This window comes from Lepeophtheirus salmonis, chromosome 2 (assembly GCF_016086655.4).
Source record: "Lepeophtheirus salmonis chromosome 2, UVic_Lsal_1.4, whole genome shotgun sequence".
NCBI classification, from domain to species: Eukaryota; Metazoa; Arthropoda; class Copepoda; order Siphonostomatoida; family Caligidae; genus Lepeophtheirus; species Lepeophtheirus salmonis.
This window is the reverse complement of record NC_052132.2, coordinates 22,689,143-22,714,030: the sequence shown is the minus strand read 5'-3', so window position 1 is coordinate 22,714,030 and position 24,888 is coordinate 22,689,143. Positions and strand designations below refer to the sequence as shown.

General features: G+C 30.3%; 1 protein-coding gene and 1 long non-coding RNA gene across 3 annotated transcripts in view; both read right to left on the bottom strand.

The window, feature by feature from the left end:
• LOC121132625 (neuronal growth regulator 1) overlaps window positions 1–24,888 on the bottom strand; it is a 374,771-nt gene that overhangs the window by 199,793 nt on the left and 150,090 nt on the right. The gene's annotated exons all lie outside the window — the stretch shown is intronic.
• On the bottom strand, window positions 18,589–22,520 carry LOC139904788 (uncharacterized). Its single transcript, XR_011778992.1, has 2 exons — window positions 21,361–22,520; window positions 18,589–19,431 (listed from the first exon to the last, which is right to left on the bottom strand). It is a non-coding gene; the product is annotated as an uncharacterized lncRNA (long non-coding RNA).

Here is a 24,888-nt window from a genome sequence, read left to right as displayed (position 1 = left end):
TTTTTTTTGTTTCAGAGGTATGGTATAAAAACAACCTGGGTTCTGTAATTAAATCTCGTTATTAAAAATAAAGGGGATGAAACCGTAATTAAATGTTATTCCAAGTTTTGGGTCCCCACTCTTTATCTGACATAAATGCAAACATTTTTGTGTGAGTTTTCAAACCCTATGATGACGTCGCATAAAATACAATAAAATAAATTTTTTTTAAATTATTAATCATCACTCTTGAATATAAATACTCAAACAAAGTGGGAAATATTGAAAAAAAAATTTGTCATATTATATGAATAAACGAGTACTGGCTCATGAATAAAGATCCTAATACTTTTGTGCCTCAAACATTTAAAACAAATTATGAAAATAGGAAAGATGTAAAAGTTTATAATTTGAAGTAATAACGGTTTGAATGAGATATCGTAACATTCAAGTATTTTAGAATGTAATATTTTTTTAAATCACTTTTTGTAATATTATAAGTTATAGACATTAATCTTAATTAAGAGTAAAGGTAATTAATCATCAAAATGGTTTTTACGATAATGATGAACTTTTTTTTATATACAAAAAGGCTTAAAATATTAACCTATAGCTTTGCCCCCCCCCTCTTTTTAATCATTGTGTTCTCTTTTTATTATTCAAAACCTGAATTTCCCCCTCCCAAAAAAAACTTTTTTCAATTCCTTTGTTTATATATGCTGTATATCGAATAAAAATAACGGATATAAATTATTTGGGATTCAAATTAGTTCTTGTTAAGCTGTGAACAATTATCTGACATTAAGAAAGAAAAGTACCAGGGTTGGTAAGAATTGGCTAACTGCCAAATTATATATTTTTCCTTATATTTTCCTTTTTTACTGGTACGGTTGAAATACACAATACATACATAACATATTGCGTCTTATTTCATCTCTTTTCATAAGTGAACTATTTTTTAATTTAGAGCAGCTAATTCTACGAATCATAATTTAAATAATACTACTGCTACTTTGCAATTCTAGGTAATTATGTCGGCAACATTTTCGCCACCATTATACTGCACTAGTTCCACGCGTTGCTAAGTACTTTCAAACAAGCAAAGAAGCCTGATAATTTTGCCGCATACACTTTCCCCTCCGGTAATTTCGATAATAGAAGATTCGGCCACATGACCCATTATCCGTCTTTTTTTGTGTGTACATAATAGCTTCGAATTTAACTTAAATATTGAAACATTTCCTTCTTTTTAACGATATAATTTCTTACATTTCTTCTAGTATAACTAAGATCATGACTATAAGTCAGGTTTTACAAGTCAATTTCAATTTAACCTCACTATCCTAGATCTGCGACTTCTTTATTGTTACAAGCATTTTATTCTGTTTCTTATCTATAGCTAAGATATAAACACACTAAAGATTATTTTCGCATCTATGACATAAAAAGGCGGGGAAAATGTCATGTGGAATATCTCCAAGAAGAGAAAAGTGTATGCAGCAAAATTGCCGATCACGCGTCTTCGTTTGCCTGAAGGTACCATGGGACTAGTACTGTACAATGTACATCTTAAGCTCGTCCATCTGTTAAAAAATCTTGAAAAAGTAATTTTGTAACCCTGATGATTGGAAAAATGTTTTGGAGGACAGCTGTGATTATGTTTTATAAGATTAGCTGCAAGCGCTTATAAGGAAGAAGGAAATGCATACAAATCACTCTCCATATCTAGCAAGGAGATAACTCCTATATCAATCTTTAATTCTACTCTGGGTCCAATAAGGATTAACACTTAGGCTTAACTCCCCATAAATCACAAGTATTACTCTTTGTAATTCATGAGAACACGCAGTAACCATTACTTCAATATTTAAGATTATTATTTAAAGAGGAGTTTTTTAAAGCAGCACAAAGGTAAAAATGGGAGTGAGACTTCTGATAGTTTTGAATTTCGACCTATACGACATCATTTGCTTGCTTTATTAAAACTATAGATAGTAAAATGAGAATACAATAAATATAAATAGCATATGTTATTATTTATATTGTGTATTGGAAACATTATTTAGAGCACAAGCAGTGTCCCCTACATGCATCCACTACTCTTCTTTCAAAGAGAGATGTTTGGTCTACGACAGCCCTCCATTAAATGACTATATTTTCAAACAAGAACAAACGTATAAACAAACGTTTTTCCTTTTCTAATCATGAAACTATAATTGTCTCAATAAAAGCCTCATTCCCTTTAACCATGACGTAAAGACGACTAATTCCAAAAATATTTTAAATAGGGTTGATTATGGAGCATAATGATAAAAACAGAATACAATTACCTCACATACAAAATATTAAATGTATCATGATTTTTACATTTTGAAATGCAGTTAACTGTTTCATCAATGAGTAAGAGAAATCAATTGATTAAAATTATCCTCACAAAATGACGATCCAATTTGTGCTCGGTTAAAATATAACAGACTATTACAACTAGAGCACTAAAGTACTTCATAAACTGTTCATTGAAGGGATTTAATGATAGACTAGACATTTGTTAAAACTGTAAGGAGGAGGCGGGAGCGGGAAAGGGCATGGTATTTTTGAATTAATAAGTAATATTTAAAACCTTGTTAAAACTAGGTGCTAGTGAGATATTTTTTGGAGAATAATTATCAAATATTATGCAGCTTATAGGTGTCTGCAAAATATCACAGACGACAAGGATATAACCATTTTTATAATTGCATGTTCGTCTTTTTTACCCCACGGATGACGAATGACCAACTTTCAGGATTATACCATACTCAGTATTTTTTTCTGCAGTCAATTTTTCACCTACTCTTTCCCTTATTACTGTTCTGAATGTGGAATGGTCGAACTCAAAGTTTTTCATGCTATGCTGCGTTAACAATTTTCTACTATTATTAAAGAATAGTTATACAGAAGGAAAAAAATGACAAACTTCCAAAAGATTTTAGCTTTTTTTTCTTTTCTTTTTGGAAGAAATGTTAAAAGATATTTTAAAGGTCACGTTGTAAGCTGCCATATTATGTATATATATTTTTTTTTGAACATTTTCCTTTCTCTTGTTGAAAATCAAAAGCTTTCAAGTGTAAAATAATGTTTCACCGCGAATTTCCATGCATCTCAAACTTAAAAGTATTTCTGCGTCCGGACTGTTTATAAAAAGAAGAGGTTGGATTGTGGTAGTTTTAATAAAAAATGTCTTTTTCTTAAAAAAATGTGTTTTATAAAAATCCTTTTATATAACTTTTTTAATTATTTTGTAAAAAAAAAGATTTAATACTTGTTTTCTAAAAAAAAAAAATGATTTTAAATTCAAACTCAAATACAACAAAAGAAGGATCCCTCACAATTATGTTTTCCTTAGACTCTCTATATATACTCTTTCGTTTATTTACAATAAAACATCTGAAGATATTTTGTTTACTCAAAGTTTTCATTTTTACTCAATGTCAACAAGCATCAAAATAGGAACATCACTGATTTTGACCCATAACGGTTTTCCTTTCCTCAACAGCTTCTATGAGTTTGGGAATAGGGTATGGACTCAAGATGAGATTTTATACCACACATGAAATATCCCTTAGATTTTGGACAAAGAAACTTTGGTTTCTGTCATCAGCAAACCTGAATCCTTTTAACTGCTATATGTAAAGTGCCAATGAGAAAAAGGACACATTACCAAAATATCTCCAGCCTCAAGACCTCTGTAGCAGAGGACTGACTGAAAATATATGCGTTGAACGTAAATTTTGTGTAACAAAGGTGTAGGAAAAGGGTTGATTTGTATTTGACAGTAGTTGGCTGAATCTTTGAAAAAACAAGACCTCTATTTATGTACTTATTAACTAAAATTAGTATTAAAACAGTAATTAACATTTTTTTTTCCAAAAATAAAAGTATTCAAGGGCTATTGAGACATAACATAATGTACTTTTTTTTGGTGCTCTTTAAATACTAAAAGTGCATATCTATTTGGGCTGATACGGTACTCTAAACTTTAAAAATTTGTTTCTAAAAATATGAGCTTGTCATAAAATTCCGGTAAATAACAAGAATGATTAGCAGTCAAAATATTGCCAACTGTAGGAAGAAAAAAAGTACCTATAGTTGCGAGGTATCGTGAAGTTAAATTGGAAACATTTGTAAATTTGTTTAAATTATCTCTAACCATACAGCTGGGTTTTTGTCAACTAGGATGTACTTTATCATTTTGTGAGTCATTATCTCTTTTTTGTATAAAAATATACAGAAATTATTACTTAATTTTAAAAATAGCATTTTTCGAAGAACAAGAATTTAATTGGCAAATAAATAACGACTTTATTTAAAAACAAAAAATTTAGACCGTAAAATTTTAAGAATTATTCGTGCTGCATCTTTGTACACTAAGGATTATAGATAATAATAAGAAAGTTGAGTGAACGACAGTTCAACAATCGCTGCTTGAATATTTTTCGTCTCTAAAACTTATGGTTTCCTTTATAAAAAGTGTACAAAGATACATGGCAAACAGGAGGAAGAATTATTCTCGAAATTTTACGGTCCTTATTGTTTTTATTTTGTGAGAGAATAAGAGCTCAGAATTAATTTAAATTTCTTAATGTCCGGGTCTTATTTTAAAAAACTTTTACATTTTTAAAGTATTGATTAGAACTTTAGATATCATTTTTATATTTATATTAGTATTTATTTATTGTAACATTAAATCATTAAGCATTCATGAATAAAAAAATATAGCTCCTTTTTCCCGAGTTAATATTAATGAGTAATCTGATAGCTTAAATAGAATTATCGAGCTAATTTATACTACATAAGATATGAAAAGATGTTTTTCCACTTACAGAGATTACTTTTAAAAAAAAATGCTTTTTACTTGTGTTGGGTTTCAGTCTGGATATTCTAGACCCACTGAGACCGTTATACTTTTTGTTGGACCAAATTAATTTGGTCCAACAAAAAATCTCGGTCTGGACCGGCCTCATAGAAAAGTTCGGTTTAGATCGATCCAAAGGAAAAATTCGGTCTAGCTGGCTCCGAAATTTATACGCAAATAGATCATCTTTGCATCCTTTTTTATAGATTAATTACTCTGTCGACATTTGAAACTTCAAAATAAAAGGCAATATGTGTACACACAACACAAAAGCAAGCTCTTTTCAAAATTAAATGTGGATTACATTTATATTCTTTGACGAATTATTGTCAATCTTTATCAATAAATTAATCCTATAAAACTTTTTCAGACTCCATAAATTGCATCTAAAGTAGCTAAAATGGTTTACTCAGAAAAAGAATGATAAATTTACAAATTTTGTTTGAAAGACTATATCGCTCCAATATCAGTATTTCATAAAAATAATGGTTTTAAACTTTATTTTAAATTATTGGGTTCCTTATCATGTCACACAAATTTGAATACAAAGGCTATAATTTACTCAAATATGTCTATGAAATATTGGACTTTATGTTTAAATAAAGTAAAAAAAAATAATTTGGATTTTTTTAAATTGTTTTTATGTTGACAAGCCATAAATTTTTTTAAAGACATTATATGCCATTAACTTACAACGACTTGCAGTGGAGCCATTTTTTTCAACTATTTTTATTATATAGGCATTTAATGTTCTGTGTTTGGGGAAAATGTTTTTTTCATACCCTATTAATATAAGATCATCTATTAAAAATTGTGTCATTTCTATAAGTAAGGTTACTTTCCTCTTATGTAATTATCTTCCTTTTCTTTTCAAGGAATAAAACATCTACGAGTATATGAAAGCCATCTTTTAAATATTTTCTTGTTGTGAAAATGGAAAAAACCCTTTTAGATAGTACTTTAATCATTTCAAAACACACTGTCAAATTTTCCATTCTATTATTATATGAAAAACTTTTGTTACATAGAGGAAAGTGAGGCTATTTGGCGAGCAGGGAGAGATAATACTTTTATATTTAATAGTATTCCTAAAAGAAGAGCTCCAGATAATGGAAATACTAAGGCAAAATATTTCACAACAATTCTTCAACAAAAGTTCAGCTATTTTTGCCCGTTTATTAAAATTTTGTATATCTGATTGCCTTTACTCAGAGAAACATAAAATGATATTTATAATCTAAAATTTCTCTTTTGTGGTTTACACAGTGTTATTTTAAAGGAAAAAAAATATTTTAAACATCTGTATACAAGATTTTGTGTTAATTTTTGCCTTTAAAAAATTAAATAAAAAAAATGAGGAAGAAATTATTTTCTTGAATTCAATGTGTGTAGGTTAGCGTGTTGTCCGTTCCTAGAGAAGGAAATATACTTAATTTATATGGACTTCAAAGACAATTCCAACATCCAATGGAGTAAATCTAATACTATGATGTTTACTTATACCTAATCAGTGCAACTCCACCTGACCAATTAAAGGATCATTAAAAATAAACAACAACATAAAATGTAGTTTGTGGAGAAGTTTTAATCCTAGGTCAAAAATTTGGTGCCTATTGCAACTATCCTTTAGTTGTAAAATTAATATTATCTTTCTTTTGATTATCAATCAATAATAGTAAAAATAATTGTATCTATCTGTATAATTGAAACAAAATCATATATAACCAAAAATTATCCACATAAATTTCAAACAATCTTATAAACTATGTATCCACAAAACAGGATCTACTCACCCCCCGCAAAAAGCAAAGCTAATGAAGCACTAATAAATTATTTATTTCTTTGAAAGTTCTGAAAACAAGCTCGGACAAATCTAGCTAAAAAGAAGCATATCTATTGAACAAAATGTTACTTTTGTAACAATCTCATAAAATCCATATACAACTTTAGTAGTACATGACGCGTTGATTACAAATTTACGCTTGAAATGAACTCGTTTGACGTAAAAACAATTTAAACCCAAGGGGAATTCCTTTTAAAAGAAACATTTTAAAATAAGGCGGATTTATCTTATAATTACATTTTCTCCGGATTGAACGGTTGCATCATTTATATACTTAATTTTCTTTGCAAATATTAAAAAAATGTTTTAGTAAATTATTCATTTGAACAAGAGTAAAAATAATTTAAAAAAATCAAATTGAAAACCTTCATAAAACTAAATTTGATACGAAAAAATATATTACATATTAGTTATTAACTGTGTCATGTACCACTAAAATTGAATATGGAACGTACAGTTCCAAATTGAATTTGGAAAAAAAGAAAGTTATTCCAATTAATTATTCAATTTCTACAAATATCTTTACTTTTTCACGCTCTAATAATTTTTCTTTGGAATAATATTTTATTCAGACACTCGTCTATATTTTTTGAACTTCTTCTAAAATTTATATGTATATGAAAATAAAGTATATTACTTGATAAATGTAAGAAAGAGCAAAGCGTAGATAAATATAACAGATAAGATGAAAAAACAAATTGGTGATATCCATTATTGAATAGATCGTTGTGGTGTTATTCTTCAATATTTTTACCGTAAATTGTTTTAAAGAAGTATAATAAAATTATAGGATATATTTTTTCAAATATAATTTTAATATTTTCCCTACACTAGTGATATTTAGTGTGTAGAAAATTATCCTCCCAATAGCAGTAATAAATTCCCCCCCTCCCCAAAAACATATTACAGGCAGCTGGTTTTAGCAAGGGTATTAACTCAGTAGTACCATACATAAGTCTTGATCTCCTCTTCTCCTCGAGCTCAACGAAAATACGTAGAGATTCATATAGAATCTTCCTAATATTACCTGTTAAGTTTTTTGTACCTCGTAACCTTTTCTAAACAAAGGTTACAGAGAAACAATACCCAAAATCAGTTAATTGAGTTTCTCTCCGGGAATTTCTTGGGACATTACACCTACAGGGAAATCCTCCATTCCATCATTTCATAATATAAGTTATATTATTTTATATATCGCACTCTCAAAAACCTACCGTTATTTTCCTGGATTCTAATTAGATGCAATAGCTTCTATTTAATCTCTTTTCTAGGACTTCACCTGCCTCTGACCATCTCCGATTTTTATAATTTTGGACAATTACATTCCCTCTTATCTCGCGTTAGTCTCTTGCATTTAGATTGTAAAAATATCTTTCCTTTTCTGTACGTCTCTCTTAATCCACCAATTGAGCGTTGTATAAAAATGAGGTATACTAAATCGGACTTGATGACCAAATAACATTTCCTTAGGTAATTTTCCATCAATCTTCGAGCTATTTCAAATACAAGTAATCTTTTGACCCATAATTTCCATTAACATATTCTAATAGTGTTTTCATTCATTTTACTATACTCTTAGCGTGTCTGTTACTCTGAGGATAATGAGAAGATGATGGTTCCTATGTTATCTTCCATCTCTTCAAAAATACCCTAAAACACTTGGAATTAAATTGTGAACCTTAATCTGTCTTCAACTTCGTAAAAATACCAGTCTCCGAAAATATCTTCCTCGCCACTACAATAACATCCTTAGAGTTAGGAGCTCTATTAAACTCTTCTGGGTAACCCGTCAATCTACCACTATAAACGCAATAATGTTTACCTTTACTATCGAACATGTCAGCAAATGTAATTTCAAAGAGCTTAAATGTATATATATTGCTTATATTAGTAGTATACAGAGGGTGTGGATTTAAAATTTGGAACAAATTTAGACCTCAATATCTTGGCAACTCTGAGATCTATGTTTATGAAAGAAGGCTCATCAGATTCAGTTGATCAAAATTGTGTGAGAAAAATACAAAATCCTTAGGATGGCCTCCGAATTCGAATGACCTTGCTGCCATTATTACCGGGCGCACGCACAAGGACGCTAGTAACTCCATAAATACTTATCCCGAAGAGCTTAAATTGATGTTAATAGATCTGGTGTTATTTTAGAGCTTTAAATTGTCGTGATTTGTTTAAATTGGGTAATTGGAAGGAAGTTTATTCCGTAAAATCCAACATTTTCAATACTTTTATGTTTTGAGGAAAGGAAATATGGCCTTAGAATATGTGAATTGCTGGGTTAATTTTGGGAAACAAATGGTTCGATAAATTATTCTTAAATTTTCCAGATTTAAAATCCCCACCCTGTATATATATATATAGAAAAATTTCATTAACTCATCATTCCATTGAATAATCATAATGTCTTTATCTTTATCATGGAGATCGTTCTGGATCGCGAGTGGCAATTGAGACATTGGCAAATATTGCAATTTTGTTTGGATCTTTCCTTTCAAGGAACTTAGTATGCCCACTAAGGATTGGAGAAAATTAATGTATTTTCTTTATTTCGGGTTATTGTTTTTTTTTTCAAAAATTATCTTAAGTTTTTAGACAAAGGGCTAAAAGAAAGTTGTTCCTAGAGATTTTTCGATAAGCTTCAAGCTCTTGGTAATCTAAATTGTTTCTTTTAAGGCAGTTATAGTTGAAACTAAAAACATTAAGTTTCCCTTGAGAATTGTAAGTTGCAGAAGAATTGCTTTATCTTCAAAGAGTTCTTTGGCTCGTATAATGGAATGGCTGTCATTTTCCAATTTTAATACAAAAGCTTTCACAATGTAAAAATGTTCTACAGAGTTAAGTGCAGCTTTGAGAGTAATAACCTTTCTAGGGATCCAGGGTAGGAGTATTGGAGATAAAGATACAAATTCAAATTTACGGATAAATTAACATGAGGATTTGTTACTTTTAACATTTCTGTAACACAAATTAGTCTAAGTTCTAACGATACTAAATTTTTCATCATGGAATTTTTTTTTTTAGAATTTTTAGAACATTAAAAACTTTTAAACAGCAGGATACATATTCCTTTAAAAATAATTTAACTTTATCAAAGTTAAGGTTATGTCCAAAAACCATGTTTAGGCCTTTCATAACAGCTATGTTTAACGGTGACCAAATTGACACTTTTTACATCATAAATATGAACAAGGAAGGAGCGAAAATAGCAGTCATGGATCTTCCATGGTCATCCTTAGTGACCATTGACAAGAATAAAAAAAAATTCCAACGAGTTTTCTTTGCCTTTTGGAATTTTGAAGCTTAGTTCCTCCATGTATCTTGTGAGAGTTTATTGTCGAAGTTTTTGAGTTTTAACATATTTCTCTATTTAGTCAATAAAAGATAGAAGGTCCACCTTTTGGAGAAGAATACTGCAAGATATCATCATTTTCATGAGATCTACTGGGAGATAATTATTTTTAACTATAGTGATTAACTGTTGTTGAAGAACCTCGCCTTTCTCCATTAACTCGAGATTTATCTTGTGTCTTAATGAGTTGCTATATAGTTAGACAGCTTACTTCTATATATTTTTAGCATGGTAAGAACAAATCTTACAAAAAATAGTATCATTGTTATTGTTAGTCTATACTTAATCTCCACCATATTAACCAAATTAATTATGTCATATCGTTTACTCATTAAAGAAAAATAATAACAAAATATATTATGTAAATGCTCATCTTACAAAATATTATATTTAAGTAAGAAAGGGGTTTACTTCAACTATTAAAATGATGTTGTAAATTATTTTCATTTCCTTTTTTTTCTCTAAAGGCTTATTAACACCAATCAAAATTAAGCATAAAAAACTTTTACAAATACAAGTAACCGCTCTTCGAGATCAAGATATATAGAGACAGGACAAAGGAGGTAACAAACCCCTTAATATTGAAAAATAATTTGTTCGATAAAAAAAAATAAAAAAATCATACATATCTTTGAAAGAAGTTGCAAATAAAAAAGAGTTATTATAGGTACTCTGCTTAATTTATATCGTTTTTATTTAACTATTGCCAAAAAATCATGAAAAATGCTTTATTTTGCTTAAAAATGAAAAAAGTTTGGCTTTATGAAAATGCAGCAAATGTTAGACATTCCTAATGATTATAAATAAAATATAAGTACATAATTTTTGGGTAAATTATTTATTCTTTTCATTTTCAAAAGTTGACTTCAACTTAAACTCTTACACTCACAAAAAATAAAAACTATTTCGAGCTCCTACTCCTAAAAACACCTATAACAGATTTCCAACAATTAAACTAGTCAATAGTCGAATTCTTAAACTTTAAGTACCGATTAAACCTCTTATCAATTTAATGATTACCAATAAAGGAATTAACGCCAAAGGAGCCCCCTCAGGAACTAAATGAGTAAATCAGTGTTCATTAACTCAAACACAACAAAATATTTCCCTTCCTTGCCATAAACATAAGCCTAAGCTATTAAAAATGTACCTTATTCTATTAAAAATATCAGATAACCCTTAAAACAACCCTAACACTTAAAAAGAATTTATTTCCCTTCCTGAAATAAATTTTAAAAATAGATTAAATTGCAACAATCACTCAAAAATAATGGAAATACTCAAAAAATTCAAATAAAAAATTTCCTAAACTAAATTTGATAAATAAATACTAATGACATGTTTGTAATCTACACGTCAAGAATTACTTTAAAAATTGAAAATGGGAAACAGACATATTTATTGACTTGTGTTAAGTAACCCAACCGGACTCACAGCATTTTATTTAATTTAGCTACTATAGAGAAAAAACTGACGTAATACTGAATTACATATTTGATGTTTTACATAGTTATCTAATAAATTTTAATTCAATATACCAAATAGAAATTTAAAAATTTACTTAAAAAATTGCCCATAACCATTTTTATTCACATTTAAAAGGTTTTTATAATGAAATGAACTTCTTAATGTTTTTAAGCGTGGCTTAAAATCTTTTAATGGAATGATATTTTCCTCCCATCAATTTATAGAACAATTTGACACACTTATGGAAGAATTCACAACTTTTAATTGTTATGTATTTACTTTGTGAACAACCCGTATTCATTGATTGAAATTGGTCCCAAATGTTACTTGAACTTGTAAATCGGTTAAACAAAGGAATTAATTTTTGATTTGTTCAACATGTCATATGAAAATATACTTTTAAATTCAATGTTACTTTTACTATAAAAAAAAATCTTTAATTCATTTTCAATATAAATTTACTTAAGAACAATAAATAATCACCATTTTAATTTCAATGTTAAATTTCCAATCCCTATCATTCCAATTTAATCCAATTTTTGTTAAATCTTTCGTTGACATTTGTTCACTTATCAAATTAAATTAATTATTATTACGTAGAAGTTCTTGTTTCTCGGTAAAGTGTTAGTGATTTAAGAATTTATTATTGTTTACCATAGTAGATACATGCATTATGAAATAGTACAGACATTACTAAACTATATATACATTCGGCAAAGAACACGACCACACAAAGGGGTATATGTGCTTCTTCAGCAGAACTTGATCTTAAGTACTACCTAATTTTATAGTTATTATCAATAATTTGTTTAATTTTTGTACATTTCATAAATTTAAGAACACGAAGATCTTCATCTTCTTCTTGCATGGCTTCTCATATGAGAAGTATGGACATCTGATAATAGATAATTCTGGAACAAACCATGCATGTAAATGATAAACAGTTCGAATGCAGGCACTTGGTTTTAAACCATGATAGTATTCCCACTTAGAGCGAGGCTTTTAGTTGATCCGTTACTGGCGTATGGCTCTGTTATTAAGGCTATTTGAGATTTTCTGAGTTCAGAATTAGCTGCTTTGCAGTGCTGAGTTTTGATATAAGAGCAGCTAATCATTTTTTTTTCTTTTGTTTGGGTTTATCCAATAATAGGGGTTCGGCAGCCCAATCAAAGAACATATATATTTGGAACTATTTTTTTCCGTCATGACTTTTTGAATAAATATTTGAATTTATTCCAGAGTATTTCACACCTGCTGCTTGATTTAGAAGGTCTTCTCCTGGCTCATCTAGCATTCAGTATCAGTTTCTATAACACTGCCAGTTTCCTTGGCATTTGGAATGTCCGGTAACGGTTTTGTGGAGGATTCTATGACGGGTAAGTGACGTATATAGTATGTGTCCAATATTTTTATTACTTTGTTCAACTAAGCAAGGGAAATCTGATCACCATTTTTTCTTACAATGGTGATTTCTGTGGCCTCCTTGGTAATTTCTGTATATAGAAATTTACGCTTAGGCTTCGATTGTGGAACCTTTTGATTCTCAGCAGACTCTTAGGTTGAATTTTGAGGCCTTTTGGTCGGAGAAGTTTCGTTAGAATGACCCTCCCTCTCTCGTTTCGTACTTCGAGGGCCTTGATTTTCAGTTTTTTCATGTGCAGAGAGCTGAATTTTCTGATTATTATCCTCCATGGGGGTTTCTGACTCCAAGTTTGTTATTTCTGTTTTGAAGTTCCCTGGAACAGTGTTTTCCCATCGTGAGATTGGCTCTTACCCCACTTTTTATATGTGACGGTCCCCATTTTGGGTTGACGTCAATTCTCTTCGTGTCCATCAGCAATTTCATTATTCTGGTAAATTTCGAGGGGGACAGGAAATAACAAATTCGATAAAAATTAAGTAATTTTTTATTTTTAAGAAGATTTTGAGCTAGTCTCACAAATGCATTTGTTAAAGATCCAAAATTAATATACGATAACATTTCTTTCATTAGAAGTTGTAGTCATAAAAAAATATATTTATTCTTGGGTTTTTATTGGTGCTTCATTGAGTATCATTTTTAGAAGTACCATGTTTTTTTCCGATGCATTAGAAATAATCATTAAAAACTTTATATTGAATGAATCTTTAATTGGTGTTTAGCTTTATATTTAATTAATTACACAAAGAAAGCTTGTATAAGGGAATAATAATATATTTCAATGTTTTCCTGCATAGTTAATTATGTTATTTACATACTTGTTCTCACCAAACCAAATATATTGTCAGCTGTCGAAGTTATTTTATCGTAATAAGTGTTTTGAACATTAATTGGTTGAATTCCAATTAGCTTTTTCTGAATAATAAACAGTTCACAACTATTATTGTATCATAATTCCATTCTTGTGAGAAAGAGGCTAATTACCAACTGATTATTCGCATTTTTTTAAGTTTTATTGTAAGGAAAAATTGCATGATACAATAAAGATAACAATGTGCAGAATGTTGGAATATTAAGTTAGCTTTTATAGTATTAATACATACTTTATACTCAAGAACATACTTTCAAACTTTTCATTCTTGTACACGGCACTAAGAATTAAAAATCAACAACGTATTTATTTGGTGTAAAAATAGGGTAGTTTTTTAACGCCTTATTTCTTATTATCCTATACAGAGTGAGTCCCCAAAACTTGCAGACGAATTTAATTACGACGTAACCCCTGTTATTTTTTACTACTATAAACTATTATCTAACCAAACGACAACTGAAACAAAATAAATAAGTTCTGTTTTTATCCAATGTTTCTAAGTGTAAGAATGTCGGAGTAACATCAAAAAAGACAATGTGTGCGCGATCTCCTCCCAGTCAGTATCAATACCAAGAAGGCCACGGATACCACTAGTGTCTGATTAGGACTGCCAATAACATCTATTTGTCCATTAAATCTCCATACAGGCAAGAAAGCAAAAAAACGTCTTCAACAACAATATGACTCAAATATAGTATGCCTCTATGTTGCCCCCTCCAGCTCTGACCTCAACCACCTGGACTTTACAGGTTGGGGCATCTTGGAGAATAATATATCTCCTCCAAATGACAAGGTGGTACGCCATAGACACGGCCTACATCGTCAAGAGCTTCTAATCTGTTTGCCGGCATGTCGAGTGTATTATTCATTGTAAAAGAGGACGTATTTAATAAGAAATATAGCTTAATTCAGCATTTAAACATATCACAAATTGTTTTTGAGTAGAATTTTTTTCTTAATTCTATAGAAACCACGTTTTTCGTAAATAAATGGTGCTAGAGCAAGTTTTGGGTCCCTGCTCTGTAAATTAAGCTATGGTTGCACCAATTCCTTTGTGTCGTCTTGGCATATTATTTAGGTCTCCCACACAAGGATAGACGTGATTAAAGGCCTTTCTCACTGCCTATTTTTTAAATGGAAACGTGGTTTATGATTGTCCCCTTATGTGAATATTCCACAATCTGAGATTCATGTAATGTCATGTCATGTAAGTCTTTCACTTCTAAGAGTCTACTTAACTAACAATCCACAAAGTCCATTCCTTTCTAAGTATGTGTATAATATGTTGATATATACAAAACAACTACTGCAATAACCCGGGGAAAGGAGTTACCTAGCTACGACGAGTATATACTTAAATATATTTCTTTCCACATTGAACAAAAGCATACATATATACACGTTTGCATGCATATTTTATTCGATGCTCAAATGGGCTTTCCCTCTCAGGAATTCCAATATATATCCACACATCTAATATGAAGTTTGCATTTACTTACTTGCATATGCTATTATGTATACGTATATAACTATAGTTATTTGTACCTACCTATTTATATAAATATATTACCTTATATTGTTTGCAAGCCATTCTTTTTTTTAGAGTGAACATGTTATACATTATTGTGTTGTAGATAAAATTAGATCATAATATGCACTTTACATATATCCTATGATTGAAGGTAGGATAAATGTGTGTTGTTGTTTTTTTAATTTAAGAAGAGTTATTTCAAGAAACCGCACATGATCAAACACCTTGGCCTTAATCAAAATGTATTCTGCCCTTTCTGGAAAAATATCTCATGTGTTGCCACTGAAGATTGTAAACTAATTAGTGAAGACAGTGAAAACAAAATTTCCAGTTAGTTATACTTGAAATCCACCTTTTTTTATCAAATATATCCTCCCTCAACCAAAATGACGACCTAAATCCTCTTTCTGAAAACCCCACAAATCATACGGACGCAGTATTCTGACAAGTTAGCCCATGCCCCACTTGATGGCGCACTCCAAAGATCTCACAGCCCCGTGAGGCTTGTTGCAGACAGCTCCCTCGACCTTTCCCTACATGAAATAATCCAAAGGATTAAGATCGGGAGGGGCCCGATCTGTCAACATTGAACACATTCAAAAGAAGTATTCGAGAGTTTCAAGCAAAATAATTATTTACTCCAATGCCAATCCTCAATTTGATTAGGTTTATTTTATATAATGGTACATATTTTATTTTTTTCAATCTTTCAAGAGTAAAATAAAAAAAAAAGTTATGCAAGGATATTTCTTTTAGAAAATCATCGGGGAAAAAAATTGCTCAGCTCAACTTTTATTCAGTATGTGAGCCCTCGGCTCTCATAATAGCCTCAATACGAGGCATAAACCCCTTGTAGACCTTACAATGTAGTTAGACTCGATCTTGGTCCACTCCTTCTTGATAGAATCCTCTAGAGATTGGAAACTTCTGTGAAGAGTAGCACACACACTCTTCTCCAGATTCACCTAGATAGAGTAGTCCAAGGGTTTGTGTCTGTAGAGGAGGGCGGCTACATGTTGAAGCCCCAAAAATTCGGAAAGTTGTCTCTCAGGAGTGTCTTGGTCTTGGTGGAACAAATGACACAGAGCACCGTCTTGAGTGAAAAAAAAATTTCAACGGCATTTTCTCTGGCCCACTGTTGCACTTTCTTATCCAGAAGTTCTATGTAAGCATTGAACCGCTCCTTTCTCTCCACAAAAATAGGAAGGCCTGATCTGGTCACTGGGTTTATTTTCTGTAAACATGCCTCACTGAAGCTGACACCTTGTCTGGATGTTTGGTTGTGATTAAGTAGCTGTTTTGCTTATTCACAGTGGTATGAAGGGTGAAAAAATTATCCTCAGGAAGGGGCAAAAATTTTCCTGATTTTTTTTTTTTTTTTCAATTTTTTTTTTTTTTTTTTTGCGCTGAGAAAATTTAAAAATCTTATTTCCTTTTTCCAATTGTCTCAGCTTGCTCTGCTTAGAGATAAGATGCCTTTTTGTCCTCCACTCTGATTTTGCAAAAATGTCATTACGGAGTGGAAATAATAAAATGTCTACCGCTAGATCAGATTAACCCTGTACTATGAGTCCAAGAAGGACTTAAACTTATAACTCCACAATAAATCATCAGTTTTACTCTTCGTTATTAATGACCACAGACTGACATGGTTACTTTTTTTTTTTTACAAAGTAGTGACTTAAATACCCATATGAAATATTGGTGTGTATGTATATATATATGATGTAAAAAAATAATTTGGGATTTTTTCCCTATCATGATTTGTGTTCAAGACTGTTTTTATGCTGATGCATCGAATATAGCAATTTTTTTATGCATATTAATGTATGTAGATCATTATACATAATATAAACAAAAAAATTACTAAAGTATATTTTATTTTCTGCAACATTTATATTATTTATCTCAATTTTACTGTGCATTTTTATTAATTGATAGATCCAATTTCTACACAACTTAAAATAATGATATCTCATCCTCCCTTCTTTCTTTTTTTTTTGTTACTTGACTATTTACATTATAAAGAATATTATATTCTCTGGATAAAAGTAAATAAATTGTTTCTTATTTTTCAAATGAATACATTGAACTCCATTACTACAATGAGACACTTCATTTTGAAGAAAGAAAAATCTCATTCTCTCATTCTTAAATCGAGCCAAAAGTACCATTAGGAAGACGTTGTTTAAGTTGTAAATATATTTTAGGAAGACTCAGCTGCGTAAGTTGTCATTACTCAGGATTGAAATAAATTGAAAGCAAATAAAAGTGTTCAAAAAGTTTACAATAAATGTTCCTGGAGATTAGGGTGTAGCTTATTTTTGTAATTTTTGACATGTTGGGTCTTTGAATCCTCAAAACTTTTGTCTTATGGTGCCCAGATAACATTTGTAAGTTTTGAGCTGTTTTAACTCCTTGACCGATTGATTTATTTTTCATATCTATGTCAATTTCTTAGCAAAATAACTTTTAAAAAATAGCCACACTTGAGATAATACAAAATAAAAGTGATAGCCTAGATTCCTGAGAGAAAACATATCAACTTGATTTTTTAAAGATAAGCTGCTGTAAGATAAAAACCATTTTAAAATCAAAGACTTGTCATGATGCTTGTTCAATACGCTTATTCTATTGACATAGACATTAATTATTAATATTCAAAATGGTGTTGAATATAATATTACTAGATTGATGTTTCCTTCACGAGATTTTTAGAAATTATGAGGATAGCTTAGAAAATAATGAAATATTATACAGATCATCATTATTTATTGGAGTACTCTAATTCTCTTGTTAAAATTCTCCTTTTTTGTTTTTATATTTTAAGACGATATCTGTTGCAAAAAAAAAAAAAAAAGTGAAAACGTGCAAATTTTCGGTAAGGGGTTAAAAAATATTTGGAAGTCGACCTAAATTTTTGAGAATTGACACTTTTTTAGAAAAGTTGTTTGCTGTTTTAATATCATCAATGTATTATGCATTACAGATTTTTTGATTTAGAAAACAAACTTAGTTGTATAATATTCCTATAAAATATATTTACCAAATTTTTATGATAATTTTATTATTTGTCCGTTTAAAAAAACCACAGTTGAGTTTAAGTTAATCGTAGGTTTCCGCCTATATATTTGTTCATTACCGTGTATTACAGTCAAAGGGTTGGACTAATACATAACCGAATGTGCAAATTTGTTACTTTGGTAAACTAAAAAGTGTTAATTTCAATTACGTCGGTAACCTTTATTAAATGATAAATACCTATATAATCAAATTTTATAAGATAAATCAAAAATTTATGCAAAAAAAAAAAAAACTATGCTAGAGTTTTTAATAAAAAAAATGACCTTCGAAGTCCTGTAAGGCCAAGGGGAAACAAAAGATTAAAGAATATATATATTTGTACTTTTACTGAGGATCAATGTAGGAGAGCTTATGATAAAAAACAAATTAATTAATTTTACATTCTAAATTGAGGAATACGAAGTATTAGTATTGTATTAATAGAATATATAAAAACGGACCTCAATTAAAAAGGAATATGGTAGAGGAGTAAAAACTGCGATACATTTTACAAAGTGTAACTGAAAACGTGGCTATCTTCACCTTAGGCTGAAGGATCTCCTTACAATGACTTAAGTATAATACATTATCTCCTTGAGTATAATTTTATTAGTTCTATAATATCGAAGTTAACACCCTGTAAACTATATAAACATTTATGGTGTTTTACAAAGGAACTTGTTAAAAAAAATAAAAATTTATAAAGGCCATGCAATGTAAGTATCAATAGCGTAAAAAAATGATATCTTAATACTCTCAGTGATAAAAAGTAAAAATATGGGTAGACTGCAGTACCCAGAGACATTACTTTTAGTCGATTCAGATGTATAAAATAATAGAGAAGATTATAAATAGACTCCATATATTATTATGCAGCTAAAAGTTGTACATAGTTTAGCAGAATGTAGAATGTATGAAGACATATTGGTTTTTTAACGTCAAATCCAATTTTTCCACCAAGTAGTTAGAGATTTTGGGCCATTTCTAGAAAACAGACTCCGTCTAAATAATAATTTTATAAAAGAAAATGTACAGAGAATTATGCACAAATTTAGAAGAAAAAAAATCTAGTAAATATTGAGAATGAAGTGAAAAGTGATATGGAAAAGAAATATATATTAAGATTTAAACTAAATATTTTTTTATCTTATATCCTAAGCTCAAATATATTTTTTATACATAGTATTAGTAAAAAATACAAATATATATTGTTTAGTTCTTCCTTGCTCATGGGCTCCAATGACTTCTAAGGTTATTTTTTTTTATATAAAACTGACATTTATTATATTTTTTGGCAATTTTTTAAGATATGCTAACTAACAAAAATATAGGCGGAAAGCAAGAATTCATTAAACTACAACTATCGTTGTTTTGAACAAATAAATAATTTCATTATCCAAAAATTAAATATTGTTATAGAAATACTAATTAACTAAATTTGTTATTTTAATAAAAAAGAACTGTAAAACTGTGGTACATATATGTTATTAAATACAAAACAATTTATATAATAAAGCTAAATTTTTAAAACATTGAAGCCAATGTTTTTTTAAAAGTTGCAAACGTTATTTTTGGACCAAAAAACAAACAAAAACCTACTCAATTGGAACTGTTGAAAATATGACCTGCAGCTATGTTAAGAAGATAAACCAAAAATTAATTTGGACACCCTGCAATTTTGAGAAACCTTGGGGATGAGCCCAACTTAGCTTTCATGAAGTTATGTTAGATTGGCTGCTATCAGCTATTCAAAGATATAAATATACACAATTCCCACTTCATATCTAGGAAAACTATAGCCTAGAATTACTCAGTTGTCGATACTGAACTTTTTTTAAATTTTACCTAATTTAGTTAGATTAAGTTGCACTGATTATGTATACGTAAACATTATAGTGTTACAATTACTCCATCTGACCTAGGAATTTTCATAGAAGTCAATAAACGTAGACTATATTTCCTTCTCTAGGAACGTCCAAGGCGCAAATCTACGCAGACTGAGTTCAAGATAATAATTTCTGACAAGCGAGTTTTTCGTTGAGCTACGTGGTTTCATTCATACTCAATTTAACTATGATTCCAACTTACTTATAACCAGAGGTGTATAAAATATGCCCAAGAAAGGGAAAGCGGTTTTTTCGATATGACAATCTCAACAAGCCTTTTTATTCTCCAAAATTGTTATCATTTTTTTTTCTTCAATTTCTTTCTAAGGAATGGTTAATTATTAAAAAAAAACACTTGTATTTAATTGTACAGGGTGGTTCAGATAAATTGTGAAAATCTTTAAAGGCTAATAATGAACAAACTAGATGGGGCAGAGTCATAAGTTTTTTTATTATTTGAAAGCTACAATTATTTATAACGAAATACGCCTCTCCTGACAAACTCGGTCACAAGGGGCCAAAAGCTTTGGCAGAACTGGGCAACCTCGAGCATATCCAGCTTGGCCATTGTACAGATAATAGGGCCTGCACAGACGAATGATAGTTGTTTGCAGGCCTCATGATCAACCCTCCGCTAGACATGAAATCGAATGCGTCTAAAAGTGAGGACATTTTTTGGCCACAACACATCCTGCAATTTTTTGGCATTGTGGGACGGTGTATTGCCATGTTGGAAGGTTTAATTTCTTTTACGGGCTGCTCCATCTATCGAGGAAAGGTAAATTAAAAGCCCTAAACCAGAACCAGTATAATGCCAAAGCTGGATCTGGACGATATAGCCCGGGCCTCCCAAAGTTTCCGGCGCTGTGCTGTGTATAATGGTTCTACCCATCTAGTTCGTTCGTTATAAGCCTTTAAAGATTTTTATCTGGACCACTCTGTTGAGATTTACATTACCCTGATATATGTAGACTTTCCAACATATATATATATAATTGTTTTTTTAAATTACATAATTCTCTGTACATTAATTTCATCTATTTACACATTCCAAAAAACAGATAGCAACCTATTAAATTACAAGCCAATCTCCAATCTTTATTACTGAATTGTAGTATTTCCTCAAAAACTCGGTGGTCATGTGCACGATGTTAACCCCTTTTGGGCAATCCCAAAACATATGTCTAGAAGTCTTGAAACTGGACTTAGAGAATGTGCAGTCTCTCTATGTATCTTGGAGTCTCAATTTATCAATAATAAGGTTTGAAATAGCCATCATTTAGCAGAACCTCTTTTCTTTTGAGTCCATGAAAGGTTTGCAAAATATTTTTTCGGAGTTTATTAGTACATCTTCCGACGGTTTGCAACCTAATAGGAAGAAGCGTATACGCACCGAATCATCCAAACAACCCACCATTTGGCTTTCAATGGTTTGGTTTTCTTGCAGATAAATGAAATAATTTGTTTCCAACACCATGTAGCACGGGATGTGGAAGGGGGGGGGGGGCTATAAAACTATATATAATAAGGCTCAATCAATTATTGCATTCTTTGAATATGTAAGAAGGTCTTTGGTGTTGCATCTGTCAACTTACTCCACAATTGTCTAATTGCGGAAAGTCCTTCACTGGAAAGGGCTATTGTCTTCTTGGAATTCCTTTTTGTTGGCTGCTCTTCCAGTCTTGGGAGATAATGAGCCTGTAAATTTTAATGACTTTTTCAAGAGTAAAGATGAGCTAACGAAGCATTCGGGAATTGTCTCCTTAGGGAAAATAAACTCATTCCTATGCCTCTCTTCTTTCAATTTTGTGACGGACAAGCGTATTATTTCCATGGGACATTTAATATGACAAAAAATGGAAGTATGGGTCCACACACTCCATTTTAGATTGCGTTGGAAGCTCTAAATATACAATATGTTCAAAAGGAGCTCTTGAAAATGAAGGTATCAATTCCTTTTAGTTTATAAACGACTCCAAAAGCTGAGTAAAACGAGCAGTGGGATCGATAAAGTGGGATGGAGATTGGTTATGAGAAATCCATTCACGGATTCAATAGAGAGATGGCTAAGATATCGTCTCGCTAATTCAACAGTGTTCACCAACAAGTCGAAAAAAGATGAAAAGGAGAGGCTCTGCTGCTCTTTCTGCAAGGATCGCACGGAGTCATCCTTCCATCTTTTTTATGAATGCAGTAGAGTGATACCTGTAAGGGAAATTGTGGAACTGAAAATTAGGGACACACTCGAAATAGAACTAAAAAAAGAAGATTGGCTTATGGCTAAGCCATCGACGACTCGGGCTCACCTAAAGGCTGACGCAGTCATCACGGAAGTTATCTGCATTTTATACTTCACCCGGACTGTGGGCTCTATAATAAAGATGGCATGACTCGATGATTCCATTAACGGACTGAGGGTGCTTCAACCGTTTTGAATAATGTTGTTGATAGAAAATTATTTATGAGAACTGGGTCAAGATCCTCTCTTCTCATTGGTAGATGGGCTATCAGATCTACCGGTTTTTATATGTATATATATTGAAGAGGGCAAGGAAGGGATCAATAATTATTTCATATATTGAATGTTAATTATTGTTTTGTGTATCTTATATTTTCTTCTTAAGTGTTTTTAACCGTATTACAAAAAATTTGTCAACTCTTATGATTCAATATTATGTTGACAAGAATAAATGGCTAGAAAAAAAAAATGCTGGAAGTCCTGATGCCTTGAAAAATTTATATCTAGTGTTCAACCTGATGTTGAAGTACAATGTTTCGTCTACGCCCAGCATAGGAAAAACGGAGTCCACGATTGATTTCGATGAATTGGTAATTTTCTTCCAGTAAGCACTAACCATACTTGAAAACTTGAATAGCTCAGCAGGGCCCGTGATGGAAACCCCGTTTAAAACTATTTAATTGAAACGATAAATTTATGGGTAATTTAAATGTAATTTCTTACACCTCTAAAGGATTAATCTGAATAATTTTATGATAGAAATTGTCGATAAGTCTTCGAAGAATACAACTGTTATGCACATTTAATTTTGAAAAAAAAAATCATTTTGGATTCTTTTTGTGTTGACGGATCGTATATACAATAGCAGAGACTTGACTTATTTATAAACTTCATCTACATAGCATTCATGGAAGCTTGCATACTAAAGTTGGAGAACCATTTCTCCAAGTTATATCGAAAATCATTAAAACAATTTATCTAATTACTGTAAAATTTTGTCACGGAAGAATTGAAAAATGTTAAATGGTTTTGTGTGTTGCAACTTGAAAAAAAAAACAAAGCCCACTTTAAATTATCTATAATTGTTTATAGAAAAACAAAACAATGTGCATTGCATAACACACCATGATTTTCCATTTGAGTATTTTTACATTATTCCATATAATAATAGCTTTTCCTATATAAAAAGAAGACTCTAATGTTAAAATGTATGTATCCATTTTATAGTATAAATCACATTACAAAATGTATTTATTTTAATATTATTCAATATAAATTACAGTATTATAGAAAATTGTATGCCAAAAGAGAAAGGGAAGCATTGCAAGTGCAAATTTACTCATAATTATTGTAATGGGCCATTTCCATTATATTAAATGAGTACAATGATTGTATGTACATATATATAAATTGATAACAATTTTGAAAGAAAGAAAATATAGAAAAGACTCCGCCAAAATTTTAAAGAAATATGACAGAAATATATTCTTTTTTAAAGTTTTTTTTTTCTATAAGCCAATATCTACAAGGCGTTCAAAATACTACCCATACGTCCTGGGACTCTGTATTTAGCTATTAAAATGTTACACTACTGGTTCAACCTACAAAGGTACTCGATGTCTTGGCTGGTACCCTGTCAAATACTTATTACTTACATATAAATATTAGACATTAAGTAAATAAAAATGCAAATCCCTGACGAATGACCTTTTACTGTTGCAATACATATTTTATCATCAAAAATGTGTTAAAATTAGCGGCGGTTGAGCATAGGACCATAGGGTACATACCCCCCCCCCAACAAAAAAAACTTATAATTTGCAGCCTAGGAGCGTCAAAACAATAATTTTAAATTGTCTCCAAAGCTCAAGAAGTGCTGAAATTTTCCTAAAAACAGTTAAATTCTTTAAAAAATGTAAATCTATAGAGTAGGGGTGCTAAAATTTACACTGTGAAAATCGTGCTACTAGGTAATTAATGGTTTTTTTTGAAAAATTAATAATATAAATCTGAGAGGTTTAATATTGAGAAAATCATTCATTTTTACTTACGTCATTAAAAACCAGGATCAGTTACTTTGAATAAAAAATATCAATTTCTAACTTAAATGATCAAAAATCTTGATTTTTTTTAAATCCAAAATTTTGGAGATGTGCCAATTTGTACAAAAAAATATTTTTGTTCTGAAAAATAAACAACGATTTCAAAAAATCAGAAACTTTTTACCACTCATTACTAAGGTGGTGTTATAATTATACGTAGCAAGGGCGTTTGGAGAAGTTGGACTGGAGGGCTTGTACCTCAACCAAAACAAAATTAAGGAATTTTTGCTTA